The sequence below is a fragment of the Somniosus microcephalus genome, unplaced genomic scaffold, assembly GCF_052327205.1.
Source record: "Somniosus microcephalus isolate GS21.2 unplaced genomic scaffold, FLI_Smic_1.0 unresolved_chr1, whole genome shotgun sequence".
NCBI lineage: Eukaryota > Metazoa > Chordata > Chondrichthyes > Squaliformes > Somniosidae > Somniosus > Somniosus microcephalus.
In genome coordinates this window covers 149,607,547-149,630,302 of record NW_028225179.1, presented here as the reverse complement: position 1 = coordinate 149,630,302, position 22,756 = coordinate 149,607,547, and the positions used below count along the sequence as shown (strand labels likewise).

Genomic DNA, 22,756 nt, shown 5'->3' with positions numbered 1-22,756 from the left:
GACCAGATGACCTACATCCTAGGGTTTTGAAAGAGGTGGCCATTGGGATAGCAGACGCATTGGTTGTCATCTTCCATTTCGGAACGGTTCCTGCAGATTGGAGGATAACAAACATAACCCCGCTATTTAAGAAAGGAGGGAGAGAGAAAACGGGGAACTACAGACCTGGTAGCCTCACATCAGTAGTTGGGAAAATGCTGCAATTATAAAGGATGCAATAACTGGGCACTTAGAAACTAATAGCAAGATTGGGCAGAGTCAAGATGGATTTATGAAAGGGAAATCCTGTTTGACAAACCTATTGGAGTTCTTTGAGGATGTAACTAGTGCAGTAGACAAAGGGGAACCAGTAGATGTGGTGTATTTGGATTTTCAGAAGACCTTCGATAAGGTCCCACACAAGAGGTTGGTGAACAAAATTAGGGCACATGGAATTGGGGGCAATATACTAGCATGGATTGAGAATTGGTTAACAGACAGAAAACAGAGTAGGGATAAACTGGACTTTTTCAGGATGGTAGGCTGTGACTATTGTGATACCGCAAGGATTGGTGCTTAGGCCCCAGCTATTCACAATCTATATCAATGATTTGGATGAGAGGACTAACTAACATTTCCAAATTTGCTGATGACACAAAGCTAGGTGGCAGTGTCAGTTGCAAAGAGGATGTGAAGAGGCTTCAATGGGGATCTTGACAGGCTCAGTGAGTAGGTGAGAACATGGCAGATGGATTATAATAATATGGATAAATGTGAAGTTATCCAGTTTAGTAGAAAAAACAGAAAGGCAGAGTATTTCCTAAATGGTGAAAGATTGGGGAATGCAGATGCTCAAAGGGACTTGGGTGCCCTTGTACATGAGTCACTGAAAGTGAATGTGCAGGTGCAGCAAGCCATTAGGAAGGCAAATGATATGCCTCCCTTCATTACAAGAGGATTTAAGTACAGGAGTAAAGAAGTCTTACTCCAATTATATAGGGCCTTGGTGAGACCACACCTGGAGTACTGTGTACAATTTTGGTCTCCTTACCTAAAGAATGATATACTTGCCATAGAGGGAGTGCAACGAAGGTTCACGAGATTGATTCCTGGGATGGCGGGACTGTCGTATAAGAGATTGAGTAAATTGGGCCAGTATTCTCTTGAATTCAGAAGAATGAGAGGGGATCTCATTGAAGCATACCATATTATTACAGAGCTTGATAGGGTGGATGCTGGGAGAATGTTTCCCTTGGCTGGGGAGTCTAGAACCAGGGGCAACAGCCTCAGGATAAAGGACAGGGCATTAAGGACTGAGATGAGAAGAAATTTCTTCACACCGAGGGTGGTGAATCTTTGGAATTTTCTACCCCAGAGGGCTGTGGAAGCTCAGTCATTGGGCATATTCAAAACAGAAGTCGATAGATTTCTGACTAGTAACGGCATCAAGGGATATCGTGATAAGGCCGGTGAATGGAAATGAGGCAGAAGATCAGCCATGCTCTCATTGAATGGCGGAGCAGGCACGAAGGGCCGAATGGCCTACACCTACTCCTATTTCTTATGTTCTTAAGTACATCACAGGGTGTGGGGCAAGTACTGTGGGACAGACCAGCGGAAAATGGGAGTGGGTGAAACGACTTCCTATTGGGCTTGAACTTTAAGCGCTTCCCCCTACAGGAAGGGCACTCGAGCCAATCCAGCATGGAGAAAACACAGGATACGACGTTTTGGGATGTACCCTTCATTGGACTGAGAGATAAACAGGCTTTAGTGGGGCTGGGAAAATAGAGGGTAAAGGGGGAAGGGTGAGAGCAGAGACCAATGTTGATTTGAAATAAATGACTTGTTTTATTGCAGAGATATTGTCTGTGACTCTATTCTGCAAAATGTTCCATATCTTTCACAATATCCAACATTGGAATATATTTTTATTTTACTGCCAGTGTGTTAAGCAGCACCTGGGTGAAGCACAGAAAGGAAAATCTGGCGTGGGGGCTCCTACACCCCTTACACAGCCCAGCGGGACTTTGTGGTAAACCACTGTTATCGTTCACAACCGTTCACTATTGTTACACTGTTATCACTGTTGTTATCACTACACAAGGTTACCTCTTGCCACGCACGCTGTTATACCTAGGCATACCTCAGCTGACTCCGCCCATGGCTCCACCTGCTTGCCCAGGTATAAAGGTGACCGCTTGGCTAGTATTCTTCCTTGTTGGAACCGATCACCCACGAGGGTGGGCTCTGTTATTTAGCCAATAAAAACCTATAGTTACTATCTTAACTCGTCGCTTTTCATGGAATGAATTGATAGGTATATCAATTTTATTGGCTAAATTTTTAAATGACTGACCAGCCCCAGCAGCCGACTTGGCTGCGAGCCCTCCGTCCGCCGTACCTGGATCTAAACCCACAGGCAGCGAATTCAGCCCTCGACTTCGATCACTGGCTGAGCTGCTTTGAATCCTACCTGGTAGCCTCCGGCGTGCCATCGGAAGCCGACAAACTAAGAGTTCTGACCGCCCAGGTGAGCCCTAAAGTATTTGCACTCATCCGGGACCTTGATACATACGAGGAGGCCCTCGACCTGCTAAAAGAGCAGTACCGGAGCCCAGTAAATTCAATGTATGCCAGACATCTCCTAAGATCCCGCTCGCAACAGCCAGGAGAGTCTGTAGATGAATTTTTACGGGCGCTACAAACACTCGGCAGGGACTGTGACTTTAAAGCTGTATCGGCTGCACAACATGCTGAAGGAAATATCCGTGATGCCTTCGTGAAAGGCCTTCGGTCCGACTACTCATGGCAAAGACTGCTTGAATCAAAGGACCTCGACTTGAAAGCAGCTACAGCCCTCGCTCGCTCCCTGGAAGTGGCCCATCGGGACCTCGAGGCGTACTCCGGGTACAGTGCTGCGCGACCATGGGACTCGGGCCCGACTCCGGCCGCAATACCCCTCGCACCGCCGCCCCTGGGACCTACTACGGCGTCGGTGTCCCGGAATCGATCGGGACCGCCACCCCCAGGACCTGCTGCGGCAGCGGAGCCCCGTGATCGGGCCGCCAACTGCTATTTCTGTGGCCAGGCGAGACATCAAAGGGCGCGCTGCCCTGCAAGGAACGCGACCTGCTCCGGCTGCAGAAAAAAAGGCCACTTCGCGAACGCCTGCAGAGGGAAAGCCACAGACGCCAGCAGTGCCTCATGTGAGTTGTGGGGGTGGCCATCTTTGATCAAGGCCACAGACGCCAGCAGTGCCTCATGTGAGTCGTGGGGGCGGCCATCTTCTCCGCCATTTTGTTCGCCGCACTCGGCCACCATGTTGTCTCCAGACCCGACCACCGCCTCACCTGCCGACGACAGCAGCTCACTCAGCCATACACTGGCCTCCGTCACGCTTGACCAAGCTCTCCCGCATCATCTGTCCAGGTCCATGATGGACATCGAGGTAAACGGCCACGCCACGACCTGCCTGTTCGACAGCGGGAGCACGGAGAGTTTTATTCACCCAGACACGGTGCGCTGCTACTCCCTCACTGTCCGGCCAACGCGCCATCGGATCTCGATGGCGTCGAAGTCCCATTCAACAGACGTCAGCGGATACTGTGTGGTGACCCTGTCGGTTAGGGGCACGGAATATAAAAACTTTAAACTTCTCGTCTTGCCCCAGCTCTGCGCTGCCATCCTACTAGGGCTGGATTTCCAATGCCACCTCCAAAGTGTCACTTTGGCATATGGTGGACCCCTCCCCCCCCACTCACAGTCTACAACCAGAAGTTTTTAAACCGCCCGCCGCATACCACCTGCGGCCTCTCCACTCTCAAAGTCCCGCCCCCCTCCTTGTTCGCTAACCTCACCCGCGACTGTAAACCCGTCGCTACCAAGAGCAGGTGGTACAGCGCCGGGGACAGAGCTTTTATTAGCACTGAGGTGCAGCATCTCCTGAAGGAGGGCATCATCGAGGGGAGCACCAGCCCCTGGCGTGCCCAGGTCGTAGTCGTTAAGACCGGCAATAAAAACCGCCTGGTCATCGACTACAGCCCAACCATAAACCGGTACACCCAGCTGGACGCATACCCCCTCCCCCGCATATCTGACATGGTCAACCAGATTGCACAGTACCGGGTATTCTCCACCATCGACCTTAAGTCGGCCTATCACCAACTCCCTATCCACCCTGAGGACCGCCAGTATACCGCCTTCGAGGCGAATGGCCGCCTCTACCACTTCCTTAGGGTTCCCTTCGGCGTCACCAACGGGGTTTCGGTCTTCCAAAGGGAGATGGACCGGACGGTTGACCAGAACGCGCTGCAGGCCACGTTTCCTTATCTAGATAACGTCACCATCTGCGGCCACGACCAGCAGGACCACGATGTTAATCTGGAGAAATTCCGCCGTACGGCCCAACGGCTGAACCTCACTTACAATAAGGAGAAATGTGTGTTTAACACCTCGCGCCTCGCCATCCTCGGCTGCGTAGTAGAGAACGGAGTCATCGGCCCCGACCCCGAAAGAATGCGCCCCCTCATGGAGCTTCCCCTTCCCCACTGTCAAAAGGCACTGAAGAGAACCCTGGGGCTCTTCGCTTACTATGCCCAATGGGTGCCCAATTATGCGGACAAAGCCAGACCCCTCATGAAGTCCACCTCCTTCCCCCTGACAGCAGAAGCATGCGCAGCCTTCTCCCTCATAAAAGGAGACATTGCGAAGGCCACAATGCACGCAGTGGATGAGTCCATCCCTTTCCAAGTGGAGAGCGATGCATCCGACTTCGCCCTAGCTGCAACCCTTAACCAGGCGGGGAGACCTGTGGCCTTCTTCTCAAGGACCCTCCAGGGCCCTGAGATCCGACACTCTTCTGTCGAGAAGGAGGCCCAGGCGATTGTGGAAGCGGTACGACGCTGGAGGCATTACCTGGCAGGCAAACGATTTACCCTCCTCACCAACCAGCGTTCGGTTGCTTTTATGTTTAATAACAGGCTGAGGGGCAAAATCAAGAACAACAAGATCGAGGTGGAGAATTGAGCTCTCCACCTACGAGTACGATATCTTGTACCGGCCTGGTAAGCTCAACGAGCCCCCAGATGCTCTATCACGAGGTACATGCGCCAACGCGCAAGGTGATAGACTGCGGACCCTCCACAACGACCTCTGCCACCCCGGGGTCACTAGACTTTACCACTTCATTAAGGCCCGCAACCTGCCCTACTCCATCGAGGAGGTCAGGACCATGACCAGGAACGGCCAAGTCTGTGCCGAATGCAAACCGCATTTCTATAGGCCGGACAGAGCAAGCCTGATCAAGGCCACCCGCCCCTTCGAGCGCTTGAGCATCGATTTTAAGGGGCCCCTCCCGTCCTCTGATCGTAATGTGTACTTCCTCAACATTATTGACGAGTACTCCCGTTTACCCTTCGCCATCCCCTGCCCAGACATGACCAGTACCACGGTCATCAAATGCCTGAACGACCTCTTCGCCTTGTTCGGGTTCCCGAACTATATACATAGCGACCAGGGCTCATCCTTCATGAGCGAGGAACTTCGCCAGTTCCTGCTCGCGAGAGGTATTGCTGCGAGCAGGACCACCAGCTACAACCCCCGGGGGAACGGCCAGGTGGAAAGAGAGAACGCGACAGTTTGGAAGGCCGTCCTCTTAGCCCTAAAGTCTAAGGGCCTCCCAACCTCTCGCTGGCAGGAAGTCCTCCCGGCAGCGCTCCATTCCATCCGGTCACTGCTTTGTACCGCCATTAACGCCATCCCTCATGAGCAAATGTTTGTTTTCCCCAGGAAGTCGACTACGGGAACCTCGCTACCAACATGGCTGACTTCTCCGGGGCCCGTCCTGCTGCGGAAGCACGTGAGGACCCATAAAACGGACCCCCTGGTCGAGAGGGTGAACCTCCTACACGCCAACCCCCAGTATGCCTATGTGGAATACCCAGACGGGCGGGAGGACACAGTCTCCTTGCAAGACCGGGCACCCGAGACACCACCGTTATCCCCCACCACTCCCCCAAATCCAGCTCCTGTAGGCGGCATGCCGGAACCCCAGGGGCCTTCGTCGACCACGCAGACACCAGCATTAACATCGGCTACTGCACCACCGCCGCCGCTGCTGCGCCGGTCAGAAAGGCTTACGAGGCCTCCTGATAGACTGACATACACGAACTGGTAGTACACTTTACCCTGCCGGACTCAATTTTAAACAAGGGGTGAACGTGGTAAACCACTGTTATCGTTCACAACCGTTCACTATTGTTACACTGTTATCACTGTTTACACTGTTGTTATCACTACACAAGGTTACCTCTTGCCACGCATGCTGTTATACCTAGGCATACCTCAGCTGACTCCGCCCATGGCTCCGCCTGCTTGCCCAGGTATAAAGGTGACTGCTTGGCTAGTATTCTTCCTTGTTGGAACCGATCACCCACGAGGGTGGGCTCTGTTATTTAGCCAATAAAAACCTATAGTTACTATCTTAACTCGTCGCTTTTCATTGAATGAATTGATAGGTATATCAGACTTTCTTACATTCACTTGAATGGAAGGAGAATCTGGGCAGGTTCTGTCATTGGCTGCAATCCTCCCCGCCGGACGGAATTCTATCCCATTGTGTTTTGGAACCTACTCTCAGCCCTCACCAGCATGGTGGGACTGCTGCCTCCCGCACATAGGCGCCTCTCACCCCGGCTGCTCTTCCAGCTTCAGTCATTTACACAACTTTGCCCGGCTCGCAAGTCCCAACCCGGGAGTCCAGCTGGAGTGTGTGTAGGAGTGGGTGGGAGGGGAAAGGGGAAATGGAGAATGGCTGCACCGGCCCTGGCAAGCCTCAGTTCCGCCGGGTGTATATTTCAGAGACAAATTCATGTGATTTTAAGCAATCACAACGCTGAATATTAAATGTCCCTCGCACCACCCATAGCAACACTGTGAAGGGATAATTACTACTCCTAGCCCCTTTTGGGCCACCCCGGATCAGGCGTATTCCCCAGACGTTCACCTTCAACTAAAGTTAGAGGTAGCTGAATCCTAAAAGACGCTTAATTGGGTCTAAAGGTCCAGACTATCGCTCCCTAAAGGAAAGGAACAGCCTGAAGATGTTACCGTCCTCCAGATAGCACTTTTAATAAGTTTAACTAGACTGTAATCTTCCGGATCTTATGAGGGTCCGGAAAACTCCCCCAGAATTCTGCAACCCCTCACCAAAGAATGTACAGAGATTGAGTTCGCGAGTTTGATACAGAAGTACTATGTGAGGCAATACTAAAAATATATAGATTTATTAAAGAACCGACATGTAGTTTACAGCTGGTGATTCAATCGCAACTTTAACAGTTCCAAAAACAAATAGCTTACAATTCTTATTCTCAGAGATCCTTATTCTCAAATCTTAACTTCATTACATTGTTACATTTCTTAGTCTATATTCCAGGATATCCACCAAAATCAAATACCTTTGATACCCGAGACTCAGAGTTGTAGGCTTACAGAGCCTCTGAATCCAAGAATCGCTTTGCCCATTCCAGCGAATTCTGTCTTCCTATTTGAAAGTTCTATATTTATACTTTTTTTCCCACTGGTATATCCTTTGAATTTTCTGCAGATGTAAGCTAATTATATCTAGTCATTTTTCTATTCACCTCTGCTATTACATATAAACATAGAAGATAGGAGCAGGAGTAGGCCATTCGGCCCCTCGAGCCCGCTCCACCATTTAATGAGATCATGGCTGATCATCCAAATTCAGTACTCGGTCCCTGCTTTCTCCCCATACCCCATGACCCCTTTAGCCTCAAGAAATATATCCAACTCCTTCTTGAATATATTTAATGAATTGGCCTCAACTGCCCTGTGTGGCAGAGAATTCCATAGGTTCACCACTCTCTGGGTGAAGAAATTCCTCCTCATCTCTGTCCTAAATGGCTTACCCCTTATCGTTAGACTGTGACCCCTGGTTCTGGACTCCCCGACCATCGGGAACATCCTTCCTGCATCAGTCTGTCTAGTCCTGTTAGAATTTTATAAGTTTCAATGAGATCCCCTCATTCTTCTAAACTCTAGCAAATATAAGCCTAATCGACCCAATCTCTCCTCCTACGTTATTCCTGCCATTCCAGGTATCAGTCTGGTGAATCTTCACTGCACTCCCTCCATGGCAAGAACATCCTTCCTCAGATAAGGCGACCAAAACTGCACACAATACTCAAGGTGTGGTCTCACCAAGGCCCTGTACAACTGCAGCAAGACATCCTTGTTCCTGTACTCGAATCCTCTCGCTATGAAGGCCAACATCTCATTTGGCTTCTTAAATGCCTGCTGCACCTGCATGTTTACCTTCAGCAACTGGTGCACAAGGACACCCAGGTCTCGTTGCACTTCCCCTTTTCCCAATCTATTGCCATTCAGATAATAATCTCGCTTCCTGTTTTTGCCACCGAAGTGGATAACTTCGCATTTGTCCACATTATACTGCATTTGCCATGCATCTGCCCAATCACCCAACCTGTCCAAATCATACTGGAGTTTCTCGGCATCCTCCTCACAGCACACACGCCCACCCAGCTTGGAGTCCTCTGCAAACTTGGAGATATTACATCTAGTTGCTTTGTCTAGATCATTTATATATATATATATATATATATATATATATATATATATTATATATATAGTGAATAGCTGGGGTCCTAGCACAGATCGCTGCGGTACCCCACTCGTCACTGCCTGCCACTCACAAAAAGACCCGTTTATTCCAACTCTTTGTTTCCTGTCTGCCAACCAGTTCTCTATCCAAGACAGTACCTTACCCCCAATCCCATTCCGTTTTATCTCTACCACACTTTTTAAATTCTGGGGTTACATTAGGTAACCTCCAATCCATGGGAACTGTTACAGAGTCTATAGAATTTTGGTAGATGACCAGCAATGCATCTACTACTTGGAATCTTGGCTTTTATTGCAAGGGGGATGCAGTATAAAATCAGGGAAGTCTTGCTTCAGTTATACAGGGTACTGGTGAGGCCACACCTGGAATACTGCGTACAGTTTTGGTTTCCATATTTAAGAAAAGATATACTTGCTCTCGAGGCAGTTCAGAGAAGGTTCACTCGGTTGATTCCGGAGGTGAGGGGGTTGACTTGAGGAAAGGTTGAGTAGGTTGGGCCTCTACTCATTGGAATTCAGAAGAATGAGAGGTGATCTTATCGAAACATATAAGATTGTGAGGGGGCTTGATCGGGTGGATGCGGGGAGGATGTTTCCACTGATGGGTGAGACTAGAACTAGGGGGAATAATCTTAGAATAAGGGGCTGCCGTTTCAAAATTGAGATGAGGAGAAACTTATTCACTCAGAGGGTAGTAAATCTATGGAATTTGCTACCTCAGAGCTGCGGCAGCTGCGACATTAAATAAATTTAAAACGGAGATTGACAGTTTCCTAGCTGATAAGGGCATTAAGGGTTATGGAGAGCGGGCAGGGAAGTGGATGTGAGTCTAGGTTCAGATCAGCCATGATCCTATTGAATGGCGGAGCAGGCCCGAGGGGCCATATGGCCTACTCCTGCTTCTTATGTTCTTATATACTTCTAGGGCCACTTCCTTAAGTACCTAGGATGTAGATTATCAGGCCCTGGGGATTTATCAGCCTTCAATCCCATCAATTTCCCTAACACCATTTCCCTACAAATACTGATTTCATTCAGTTCCCCCCTCTCATTAGACCCTATGTTCCCAGACATCTCTGGGAGGTTATTTGTGTCCTCCTTTGTGAAGACAGAACCAAAGTATATATTTAATTGGTCTGCCATTTCTTTGTTCCCCATTATAAATTCCCCTGATTCTGACTGCAAGCGACCTACGCTTGACTTCACCAATCTTTTTCGCTTCACTTATCTATAAAAGCTTTTACATTCAATTTTTGTTTCCTGCAAGCTTACTCTCAATTTATTTCCCCCCTCTTAATTAATCCCTTTGTCCTCCTTTGCTGAATCCTAAACTGCTCCCAATCCTCAGGTGTCAACAACTTATCTTATTCTTACAGGTAGCTCAGCTTGTAACATTCAGACTCGTGTCTTTCCTTTAGGTTTTCAAACTTATCATAAAAACATGACAGCAGTGGTTCTATTTGATGCCATTCTTACAAAGGGCTTCTGTTTGTATCTTTTGCAACATGTAAATTAAAAATAGCTCAACTAGGGTGATCTATGCAACTCTTATTTACCTTAGCTGGTTGTACCCCAGATTTGGTGTCTCCTAGGTGTTCCAAGTTTAAAAGGAAAACAATGTAATGGCCGGTGCCTCCCGTGATTCATTTGATGTTATTTTTACAAAGGCACATGTTTCATTAATCTTTGTGTTTCTTTCCGAAGTGTTGGTTTATGATACTTTTAACTGGGCATTCCATTGTGTTCCCTCCAAAGCTCATACTTTCTGGAAGCTCTAACCCTCTGCTTCAATAGGGATATTGTTTCAGTGTCAACAACTTATCTTATCTCAAAAGCTTGTATGCTGTTTACAGCTTTTGATTGTTAAGGCTTCCAGACCCAGTATGTCATGTTTTAATAAAGTCAAAATTCAGTTCATAGGATGGTGTATTTTTCTGAATATGGCTATTCCTTCACAACTGGGTGCCAGAGATCAACAGGTGCCATTTGCACCCAGCGTTGATATGGGTCAAATGGCTATAAATATATCTGGTGACATACTTCGGTCCTTTGAATATCATTTCAATAGGCCTGTCCGTGTGTGGCAGGAAATCCAATGGGCGTAAAATAGGTGGACTGTGTCCAGAACCAAACTTCCACCCACTCACCCCAGTTCTGCCCATTAATTGCCAGAGGGAGGGTGGAAGGTCCCAGCCCAGGACTTTCAAGCTAAACTACACTGGTTTATGTATTGCATCTCCAGATAATCTCACCAAAGGCATCGGAGCCGTTAGTGACGTTATCGTAGGTGTCAGCTGTGGCTCAGTGGGCCACACTCTCTCCTCTCAGTCAGAAGGCTGTGGATTCAAGTCCCACTCCAGAGACTTGAGCGCAAACATCTAGGCTGATGCTCCAGTGTGGTGCTGAGGGAGTGCTGCACTGTCGGAGGTGCTGTCTTTCGGATGACATGTTAAAGCGAGGCCTCGTCTGCTCTCTAAGATGGACTTAAAAGATTCCATGGCACTATTTCGAAGAGGAGCAGGGGAGTTATCCCCGGTGTCCTGACAAATATTTTTCCCTCAATCAACATCACAAAACTAAATGATCTGGTCATTATCACATTGCTGTTTGTGGGCGCTTGCTGTGCGCAAATTGGCTGCCGCGCTTCCTAAATTACAACAGTGACTACACTTTCAAAATGTACTTCATTGACTGTATAGCCCTTTGGGACGTCCTGAATGCAAGTCTTTCGTTTTTCTCTTTGCAAATAAATCACAAAATTTTGCTAGTCATAGAGTCATAGAGTAATACAGCACAGATAGAGGCCCTTCGGCCCATCGTGTCCATGCCGGCCATCAAGCCCTGTCTAATCTAATCCCATATTCCAGCCTCCTAGTGGGAGGGTAGAAGGTCCCAGCCCATTTGAGTGCCTCACGCCACTATGTAAATCTAACTAAATTTATCAGTTATTTCAGTATGTAAACCTCTGGTTTGTGATAATATACATTTAACACTTTTAGCCCCGGTATCATTCTGGTGAATCTGCGCGGCCCCAGACTCTGCCATTTACAGAAACAGGAGCTTAGACGAGACTACATTAAATTCAATCAGTTAATGACTGCAAGTGAGGGATCTCCGACCAAAGTTCGAACAGGAGATCGGGAGAAACCCTCCCCGTGGAATTTCAGGGCCATTGTTTTGGCTAAATTAGAAGAAAACTGAGCGCGGTTTAAACAGAGTGCTGCGAATTGGGTGAGTCAGGGAGTTAGGTGACAAGTGGACGGAGGAGCTCCCTTAGAAAAAAAAGATAGGAGGAGTAGGCCATTCGGCCCCTCGAGCCTGCTCCGCCATTCAATGCGATCATGGCTGATCATACAAATTCAGTACCCTGTCCCCGCTTTCTCTCCCCATATCCCTTGATCCCTTTAGCCACAAGAAATATATCCAACTCCTTCTTGAATATATTTAATGAATTGGCCTCTACTGCCTTCTGTGGTAGAGAATTCCACAGGTTCACGACTCTCTGGGTGAAGAAATTCCTCCTCATTTCTGTCCTAAATGGCTTACCCCTTATCCTTAGACTGTGACCCCTGGCGATCATCGGGAACATCCTTCCTGCATCTAGTCTGTCCAGTCCTGTCAGAATTTTATAAGTTTCAATGAGATCCCCTCTCATTCTTCTAAACACCAGCGAGTATAAGCCCAATCGACCCAATCGCTCCTCATACGTCATTCCTGCCATCCCAGGTATCAGCCTGGTAAATCTTCGCTGAACTCCTTCCATGGCAAGAACATCCTTCCTCAGGTAAGGCGGTCAAAACTGCACACAATGCTCAAGATGTGGTCTCACCAAGGCCCTGTACAACTGCAGCAAGACATCCTTGTTCCTGTACTCAAACCCTCTCGCTACGAAGGCCAACATACCATTTGCCTTCTTAACCACCTGCTGCACCTGCATGCTTACCTTCAACGACTGGTGCACAAGGACACCCAGGTCTCGTTGCACTTCCCCGTCTCCCAATCTATTGCCATTCAGATAATAATCTGCCTTCCTGTTTTTGACAGCAAAGTGGATAACCTCGCATTTATCCACGTTATATTGCATCTGCCATGCTTCTGCCCAATCACCCAACCTCTCCAAATCATACTGGAGTTTCTCGGCATCCTCCTCACAGCACACACGCCCACCCAGCTTTGTGTCGTCTGCAAACTTGGAGATATTACATCTAGTTCCCTTGTCTAGATCATTATATATTGTGAATAGCTGGGGTCCAAGGACCGATCCCTGTGGTACCCCACTAGTCACTGCCTGCCACTCGGAAAAAGACCAGTTTATTCCAACTCTTTGCTTTCTGTCTGCCAACCAGTTCTCTATCCAAGTCAATACCTTGCCCCCAATCCCATGTGCCTTAACTTTACATGCTAATCTCTTATGCGGGACCTTATCGAAAGCCTTTTGAAAGTCCAAATACACCACATCCACTGGTTCTCCCTTATCTATTTTACCAGTTACATCCTCAAAAAATTGTAGATTGGTCAAGCACGATTTACCTTTTGTAAATCCATGTTGACTTTGTCCGATCCAGTCACTTTTTTCCAAGTGCTCTGCTATTACATCTTTTATAATGGACTCTAGCATTTTCCCCACTACCGATGTCAGGCTTACCGGTCTGTAATTCCCCGTTTTCTCTCTACCACCTTTTTTGAATAGTGGGGTAACATTAGCTACCCTCCAATCCATGGGTACTGTTCCAGATTCCATCGAATGTTGGAAGATGATCAGCAATGCATCTACTATTTCTAGGGCCACTTCCTTAAGTACCTAGGATGTAGATTCAGGCCCCGGGGATTTATCGGCTTTCAATCCCGTCAATTTCCCTAACACCATTTCCCTACAAATACTGATTTCATTCAATTCCTCCCTCTCATTAGACCCTATGTTCCCCCCAGAACTGCTTTTGTGGTGTCCTGCATGTTGTGTCAGCCGTGGCTCAGTGGGCAGCACCCTCACTTCTGAGTCAGAAGGTTGTGGGTTCAAGTCTCACTCCAGAGACTGGAGCACAAAATCTAGGCTGACACTCCCAGTACTGCAGTACTGAGGGAGTGCTGCACTGTCAGAGGTGCCATCTTTCAGATGAGACTTTAAACTGAGGCCCCGTCTGCTCTCAGGTGGATGTAAAAGATCCCATGGCACTATTGTGAAGAGGAGCAGGGGAGTACCTTATTTGTGAAATTGTTTCTTTTTTATTTGGGTCCAATGAAAAGAGAGGGGAGTTATCCCCGGTGTCCTGGCCAATAGTTATTCCACAACCAACACCACATAAAACAGGCCAGGCAACATCCGTGGAGAGAGAAACAGAGTTAACGTTTCAGCTCTGGGACCCTTCCAGCATTTTCTGTTGTTATTTCAGATCTCCAGCATCCGCAGTATTTTGCTATTATATCACATAAACCAGATTATCTGGTCATTATCACATTGCTGTTTGTGGGAGCTTGCTGTGCGCAAATTGGCTGCCGCATTTCCTACATTACAACAGTGACTGAACTTCTAAAGTACTTCATTGGTTGTAAAGCACTTTGGGACGTCTGGTGGTGGTGAAAAGCGCTGTATAAATGTAAGTCTTTATGGTCATTAGGGCCCATCACCACTTTACACAGTGTTGCCAAGGTAAAAAAGCTCTTGTAAGACAGAGCACTATTTTTAAACCATATACAGAGGAAATGACTCCTCGGTGCAGTGAAACCACCACACTCACCATTTTATAAAATATTGATCCAGACACAAAGGTCAAGCCTGCTGCAGATGTAATCTTTGCCCGGCAGCCAGCATGCTTGGTTAAAATAAAGCTGCAGGCTTTGAAATGGGCCTACCAAGGGAAAAATTCCAGCTTGAACCAATTTCCCAATACAAATTAAATGAGATTTAATGAGCTCGGGGGAGGAGGAAAGTCTGCGCAAGTGGTAGAGCATTGATTCAGTGGCATGGTTTAGCTCACCACGCTGGAGTAAGTATTTAATACCAGACAAAAACATCAGCAAAAAAAGGCTCACATACAAGTTTAACTTGCTTGGCAAAGTGCTCGCAAATGAGACACGTGTTCCTTCTGAAATCAGGACAGAAATACAGTACTACGCATCACCTCACACTTGTACAGAGCTGCTTTTGAAATGGGCTTTGCACATCTCCCTACAGAGTTAGCGTAGAATTACAGCACACAAACAGGCCACTCGGTCCAACTGGGCCGTGCTGGTGTTTATGCCCCACACGAGCCTCCTCCCACCCCATTCGGCATATCCTTCTATTCCTGATGTGTCCTGGCCAATACTTACCCCTCAACCAACACCACCAGAACTGCCCCCAACTCCTGCTGTCTATTTTTCTGGATTACCAATTTGTTTTTTTTATAAACTCAGAAGGTTGTGGATTCAAGTCCCGCTCCAGAACCTTGAGCACAATACTCTAGTCCGACTCTCCCAGTGCAGTACTGAGGGAGTGCTGCACTGTCGGAGGGGCCTCTTTCAGATGAGACCTTAACCCGAGGTCCAGTCTACCCTCTCAGGTGGACGTAAAAGATCCCATAGCGCTATTTTGAGGAAGAGCAGGGGGGAGTTATCCCCGGTGTCCTGGCCAATATTTATCCCTCAATCAACATCACTAAAACAGAGATTATCTGGACATGATCTCATTGCTGTTTGTGAGAGCTTGCTGTGCACAAATCGGCTCCTGCCTTTCCTACATTATAAGCGTGAGTACATTTCAAAAGTACGTCCAGATCACAACAATTCGCTGTGTAAAATTAAAAGTTTCATGTCATTGCAAACAATTTAAATAAGTCTCCCCTGTGTAGTAATCCATTACAAAGTTCAACACATTATAGTACAGACTCCTCCTCACCCTCACCGTGACCTTCTTACGCCCCCCTCCGCCTTACCGCAGTCCTCACTGGTCAGCAGGTTATCGGCGATGAAACGACTGTCGAAAGTTTGAAATAAACCCCCGAGTATAAAACCAGGCGGCGGCCGCCGTGAGCCGCTCCAACTGGCCGAGACCAGAGCCCAGCGCGGCGTCACAGCCGCTCGGCCTCAACTCACTACCCGAGCTCCGAGTCCGACTCCCACTGAGGCCCCGCCCGGGAACCCGCCCCTCACTCTGAGTGACAGGCGCTCCGGCCAATCCGCTTCCCCCAGGATCTCCCCACCGAGCCGCCACTGGCCAATCAGCGCCGCCGGGAGGCGGGATTTGCGGCGATGATTTGTGTTGACCTTTTTAATTTAAATTTGGTAGTACTTGTTACAACACATCAACTTCATAATAAATCCATTACATTCATTAACCACAATAAGGCTAAACCTTAAAAAAACAGCTTTAAGATTAACAGTACAAATACAATAATAAATTTTTTCAGACAAATATAATGTCAACAATACAAGTACCCATAGTAAAAACAATACATACCAGTCCTACTGGCAATCTAGTAACTCTTCATTTTTACTTGGTATACCTTTTATTTAGTAGTACTTGTTACAATACATCAACTTCATAATAAATCCATTACATTCATTAACCACAATAAGGCTAACCTTAACAAAAATCAGCTTTAAGATTAACAGTACAAATAGAATAATACATTTTTTCAGACAAATACAATGTCAACAATACAAGTACCCATAGTAAAAAACAATACATACCGGTCCTACTGGCAATCTAGTAACTCCTCATTTTTGCTTGGTATAACCTGTTGTTCTTTTTTTTTTAAATTTTAACATTCAAGTACAACAGCACTTATACAACTCAACAGTTACATAGTAAATCCATTACATTCATTCACCAATTATGGTCAACAATATAAATACAACAATAAATTTTACAGGTAAATCAATAATGTTTACAGTACAAACTGCAACTATTTAATAAACCAAGAATCCGTACACGCCAGTCCAACTGGCATCGTTCAATCATTCATTCCTCCATTCGTCCATTCGTTCGCTCAAGCGTAAGTTTCATGTGCATGACTGCGTGCATGTGTGCCGTTTCTATCTGCGTGCATGCCTATGTGTTCGTTTATCTGTCCGGCAGACTTCACGCTCACCAAGTGGGCATTTCTTCACCTGGGGAGCGAGGGTCCTTCATTCGGTCGAACGTAAGTTCCATTGTGTATGCGTGCGTATCATTTGTCTACCTGTGTGCATGCGTGCGTTCGTTCATCCGTCCGGCAGGCCTCACGCTCACCAAGTACCCCTCATCCTGGAGAGCGGGCCCTTCATTTGGTCGAAGGTAAATTCCATTGTGTATGCGTGCGTGCGTGCATATATTTGTATCCGCATGCGTGCGTTCACTAGAGCGTTCGTTCATTCGATTAAGGAAGGCTTTAACACTAAATAACACCACAATATACAAAGTCCCACAACCATATCAAAAAATCACTTAAGACTTCAAATAAACTACTTTTAACCAGAACCCGAAAACTTCTTCAACAAACAAGTAATACCGGTTCAACGCCAGTCCTATTGGCACTCTAATAACTCCTCGTCTTCACTTGATGTTATCCAACCATATAATGTCATAATCCTTATCCACAGTCTTCAACCTTTCCGCAGAAAAGAAGCCGACCACTTTCTCAAATCCCGTAAAAGAGGAAAACGACTACTGAAATTTTCTTCTTCTTGCTGCTATCACTCACAGGGCCCAACCATCAAGACATTCATTATTCCTTGCCGATATTACTTTGTTTTGCCTTTTATCTTCCTTTTATTTTCCTTTTTCACTTTTAATCCGTTCTCTTTTCCCATCTTTTGGCTGCTCAAGCACCATACCATAGATGGGAGCAGTCGGTCTTTCCTCCACCAAAATGGCGGCACAAACCCGATTCCATCACCGAAACAAAGCCTCACAGCTGCCACCAGATGAAGCACAGGCGGGGCCGCTGGAACTCATTCGGGCCCGAGACTGTTCTTCGACCTTAGAAACCATACAACATGCTCACTCACAGCATCATCCGACTCCGCTTCTGGCGGCCAGCCGCTCCACCCTAGGCCCCCCGCCTGGGGTCCTCCGTGCTGGGCCTCCCACCTAGGACACTCTCCTCTGGGTCTTCCACCCTAGGCCTTCTGTACTAGCATTCCCCCGAGCAGCCGGGGTGTGGAGCAGCCCGTTCATCCAGCACCGAGCGAGCTGAGCAGAGCTCGCACATGCGCACCTCACCCACCCGATGAGCCGCCGCTTTCTCTCTGCGGCCCTGATTTGGGTTGACCTTTTTTATTTAAATCTGGTAGTTCTTGTTACAATATATCAACTTCATAATAAATCCATTACATTCATTAACCACAATAAGGCTAACCTTAACAAAAAACAGCTTTAAGATTAACAGTACAAATAGAATAATACATTTTTTCAGACAAATACAATGTCAACAATACAAGTACCCATAGTAAAAAACAATACATACCAGTCCTACTGGCAATCTAGTAACTCCTCATTTTTGCTTAGTATAACCTGTTGTCCCTTTAAAAAAAATTTTATCATTCAAGTACAACAGTACTTATACAACTCAACAGTTACATAGTAAATCCATTACATTCATTCACCAATTATGGTCAACAATATAAATACAACAATAAATTTTACAGGTAAATCAATAATGTTTACAGTACAAACTGCAACTATTTAATAAACCAAGAATCCGTACACACCAGTCCAACTGGCATTGTTCAATCATTCAATCATTCATTCCTCCATTCGTCCGTTTGTTCGCTCAAGCACAAGTTCCATGTGCAGGACTGCGTACATGTGTGCCGTTTCTATCTGCGTGCATGCCTATGTGTTCGTTCATCTGTCCGGCAGACTTCACGCTCACCAAGCGTGCCGTCTTCACCTGGGGAGCGAGGGTCCTTCATTCAGTCGAATGTAAGTTCCATTGTGTATGCGTGCGTATCATTTGTCTACCTGTTTGCATGTGTGCGTTCGTTCATCCATCCGGCAGGCCTCACGCTCACCAAGTATCCCCCATTCTGGAGAGTGGGCCCTTCATTCGGTCGAACGTAAGTTCCATTGTGTATGCGTGTGTGCGTGCATATATTTGTATCCGCATGCGTGCGTTCACTAGAGCGTTCATTCGTTTAAGGCAGGCTTTAACATTAAATAACACCACAATATACAAAGTCCCACAACCATATCAAAAAATCACTTCAAATAAACTACTTTTAACCAGAACCCGAACACTTCTTCAACAAACAAGTAATATCAGTTCAACACCAGTCCTATTGGCACTCTAATAACTCCTCGTCTTCACTTGATGTTATCCAACCATATAATGTCATAATCCTTATCCACAGTCTTCAACCTTTCCACAGAAAAGAAGCCGACCACTTTCTCAAATCCCGTAAAAGAGGAAAACAACTACTGAAATTTCCTTCTTCTTGCTGTTATCACTCACAGGACCCAACCATCAGGACATTCATTATCCCTTGCCGATATTACTTTGCATTGCCTTTTATCTTCCTTTTATTTTCCTTTTTCACTTTTAATCCGTTCTCTTTTCCCATCTTTTGGCTGTTCAAGCACCATACTATAGATGGGAGCAGTCTGTCTTTCCTCCACCAAAATGGCGGCACAAACCCGATTCCATCACCGAAACAAAGCCTCACAGCTGCCACCAGATGAAGCACAGGCGGGGCCGCTGGAGCTCATTCAGGCCCGAGACTGTTCTTCGACCTTAGAAACCGTACAACATGCTCACCCGCAGCATCATCCGACTCCGCTTCTGGCGGCCAGCCGCTCCGTCCTAGGCCCCCCGCCTGGGGTCCTCCGTGCTGGGCCTCCCACCTAGGACACTCTCCTCTGGGTCTTCTGCACTGGGCCTTCCGCACTGGCGTTCCCCCGAGCAGCCGGGGTGTGGAGCAGCCCGTTCATCCAGCACCGAGCGAGCTGAGCAGAGCTCGCACATGCGCACCTCACCCACCCGATGAGCCGCCGCTTTCTCTCTGCGGCCCTGATTTGGGTTGACCTTTTATTTGGTAGTACTTGTTACAATACATCAACTTCATAATAAATCCATTACATTCATTAACCACAATAAGGCTAAACCTTAACAAAAAACAGCTTTAAGATTAACAGTACAAATAGAATAATACATTTTTTCAGACAAATACAATGTCAACAATACAAGTACCCATAGTAAAAAACAATACATACCAGTCCTACTGGCAATCTAGTAACTCCTCATTTTTGCTTAGTATAACCTGTTGTCCTTTAAAAAAAAAATTTAACATTCAAGTACAACAGCACTTATACAACTCAACAGTTACATAGTAAATCCATTACATTCATTCACCAATTATGGTCAACAATATAAATACAACAATAAATTTTACAGGTAAATCAATAATATTTACAGTACAAACTGCAACTATTTAATAAACCAAGAATCCATACACGCCAGTCCAACTGGCATCGTTCAATCATTCAGTCATTCATTCCTCCATTCGTCCGTTCATTCGCTCAAGCACAAGTTCCATGTGCATGACTGCGTACATGTGTGCCGTTTCTATCTGCGTGCATGCCTATGTGTTCGTTCATCTGTCCGGCAGACTTCACGCTCACCAAGTGGCATTTTCTCACCTGGGGAGCGAGGGTTCTTCATTCAGTCGAACGTAAGTTCCATTGTGTATGCGTGCGTATCATTTGTCTACCTGTGTGCATGTGTGCGTTCGTTCATCCGTCCGGCAGGCCTCACGCTCACCAGGTTTCCCCCATCCTGGGGAGCGGGCCCTTCATTCGGTCGAACGTAAGTTCCATTGTGTATGTGTGCGTGCGTGCATATATTTGTATCCGCATGCATGCGTTCACTAGAGTGTTTGTTCGTTCGTTCGATTAAGGAAGGCTTTAACATTAACCACAATATATACAGTCCCACAACCATATCAAAAAATCACTTCAAATAAACTACTTTTAACCAGAACCCGAAAAGTTCTTCAACAAACAAGTAATACCAGTTCAACGCCCGTCCTATTGGCACTCTAATAACTCCTCGTCTTCACTCGATGTTATCCAACCATATAATGTCATAATCCTTATCCATAGTCTTCAACCTTTCCACAGGAAAGAAGCCGACCACTTTCTCAAATCCCGTAAAAGAGGAAAACAAATACAAAAATTTCCTTCTTCTTGCTGTTATCACTCACAGGACCCAACCATCAAGACATTCATTATCCCTTGCCGATATTACTTTGCTTTGCCTTTTATCTTCCTTTTATTTTCCTTTTTCACTTTTAATCCATTCTCTTTTCCCATCTTTTGGCTGCTCAAGCACCATACTATAGATGGGAACAGCCTGTCTCTCCTCCACCAAAATGGCGGCACAAACCCGATTCCATCACCAAAACAAAGCCCCACAGCTGTCACCAGATGGATCACAGGCGGGGCCGCTGGAACTCATTTGGGCCCGAGACTGTTCTTCGACCTTAGAAACCGTTCAACATGCTCACCCGCAGCATCATCCGACTCCGCTTCTGGCGGCCAGCCGCTCCGCCCTAGGCCCCCCGCCTGGGGTCCTCCGTGCTGGGCCTCCTGCCTAGGACACTCTCCTCTGGGTCTTCCACCCTAGGCCTTCTGCACTGGGCCTTCCGCACTGGCGTTCCCCCGAGCAGCCGGGGTGTGGAGCAGCCCGTTCATCCCGAGCCGAGCTCACACATGTGCACCTCACCCACCCGATGAGCCGCCGCTTTCTCTCTGCGACCCTGATTTGGGTTGAAAGAGGCTCGCGCTCGGAACTGGCCGGTTGGGTTTAAATATTTATTTTTTAAGGGGCGTCAATCTTTGTCCCTGTGAGCAGGTGAGGTGTCTCCTACTGTGATGTGCGTGTGTACAATAGGTCAGTGTGGGAGCAATATTTACTCAGGTTGGGCTGTTTTCTCCCGAAGCCCAGGAGCTGAAAAGTGGGATTAGGCGGGATGGATCTTTCCGGGCGGCACAGACACGATGTGTCGAAAGGCCTCCTTCTGGGCCATAAATTTTACTGATTCTATTCTCTGATGTCGGATACAGGGCATTCTTCATCTCCCGTATGGTAATAGCAAATCAAATCAAATGTCAATATCTCAGTCAGATATCCAGGCCAAAGCTTGCGGTGTAACAGCGGGTATCTTGTAGGCTGCCTGTGAATTTCCTCTGCGGGCAGCGCTCAATGATGGGCTCCAGGGTCTGATTAGGAGCTCCACAGCCACAGGATGGAGATGCTTTAATCTTCCACCTATGGAGAAGGTGGCAGCATCGACCATGAGCGGTTCTGGGGCGGTGAATGGTTGTCCACTGTTTGTGAGGAAGGTTTGATCTTTGGAGCTAAGGCGGGTAAATGGAGTTGAGGTGCAGATCAGCCCCGATCTCATTGAAAGGTGGAAACAATCTCCAGGGGCTGAATGGCCCACTCCTGTTCCCACAACTCGCTCCGTCTGCTAATGGGCAGAGGGGCTGCCCTTCAGGTGAGATGTTAATCCAAGGCCGCGTCTGCCTCAAGTGGGTGATTCAGATCCCACGGCAAAGAGGAGCCGGGGAGTTCTCCCGGTGTCCGGGCCAACATTCCTCCCTCAACCAGCACTGCCAAAGAGAGATTAACTGGTCATTCATCTCATTGGCTCTCTGTGGGATCTTGCTGTGTGTGAAATGACTGCTGCATTTTCCTCGCTAACCACGGCTACTGCACTTGCGAGTAACGCACTGCGGGTGCAGTGAGTTTCTGGGCTGGGTTGAGATGCTGTTTAATCGCAAGTCTTTCATTGTTACAAAGTGCACCGCCAGCACCTGCTGGCAGGGTATCAGTGCTCCAGGAAAAAATTCCCCATTAAAAACGGCCCAAGCAGCGGTGACTGTCTCTGAAGATTCACAAGGACAATGATGCCCCAGGAGGGGGAGGGGGAAGGCCCCCATTGGCTCAGAGGATAAATGCCTCCAGGATTGAATGTCCTTCGGGTATATAACAGCCTTGGAGTTGATGGTGTTAGTGGAGGGTTTTGTATGGTTGATGTGGAAGTTGACTCTGTGCTTGTGGTTAATGGGGTAGAAATTGGACCTGGTTGTCCCGGTTTATGGGGGTAAAATGGTTGCAGTGAAGGACAGATTTAGGGACCAATGTCTGGC

At 47.3% G+C, this 22,756-nt stretch overlaps 1 protein-coding gene across 2 annotated transcripts in view; it reads right to left on the bottom strand.

Moving 5' to 3' along the window:
* Positions 1–22,756, bottom strand: part of LOC147096239 (zinc-binding protein A33-like) — a 143,399-nt gene that overhangs the window by 16,484 nt on the left and 104,159 nt on the right. Inside the window, exon 1 of one of the 2 annotated variants that reach the window (XM_085975085.1) lies at positions 15,558–15,742. The exons of the other annotated variant lie outside the window; for it this stretch is intronic. The gene's annotated coding sequence lies outside the window, so the exon portion shown is untranslated. Of the gene's footprint in view, positions 1–15,557; positions 15,743–22,756 lie in introns of those variants that run through there. 2 annotated transcript variants of the gene reach the window in all.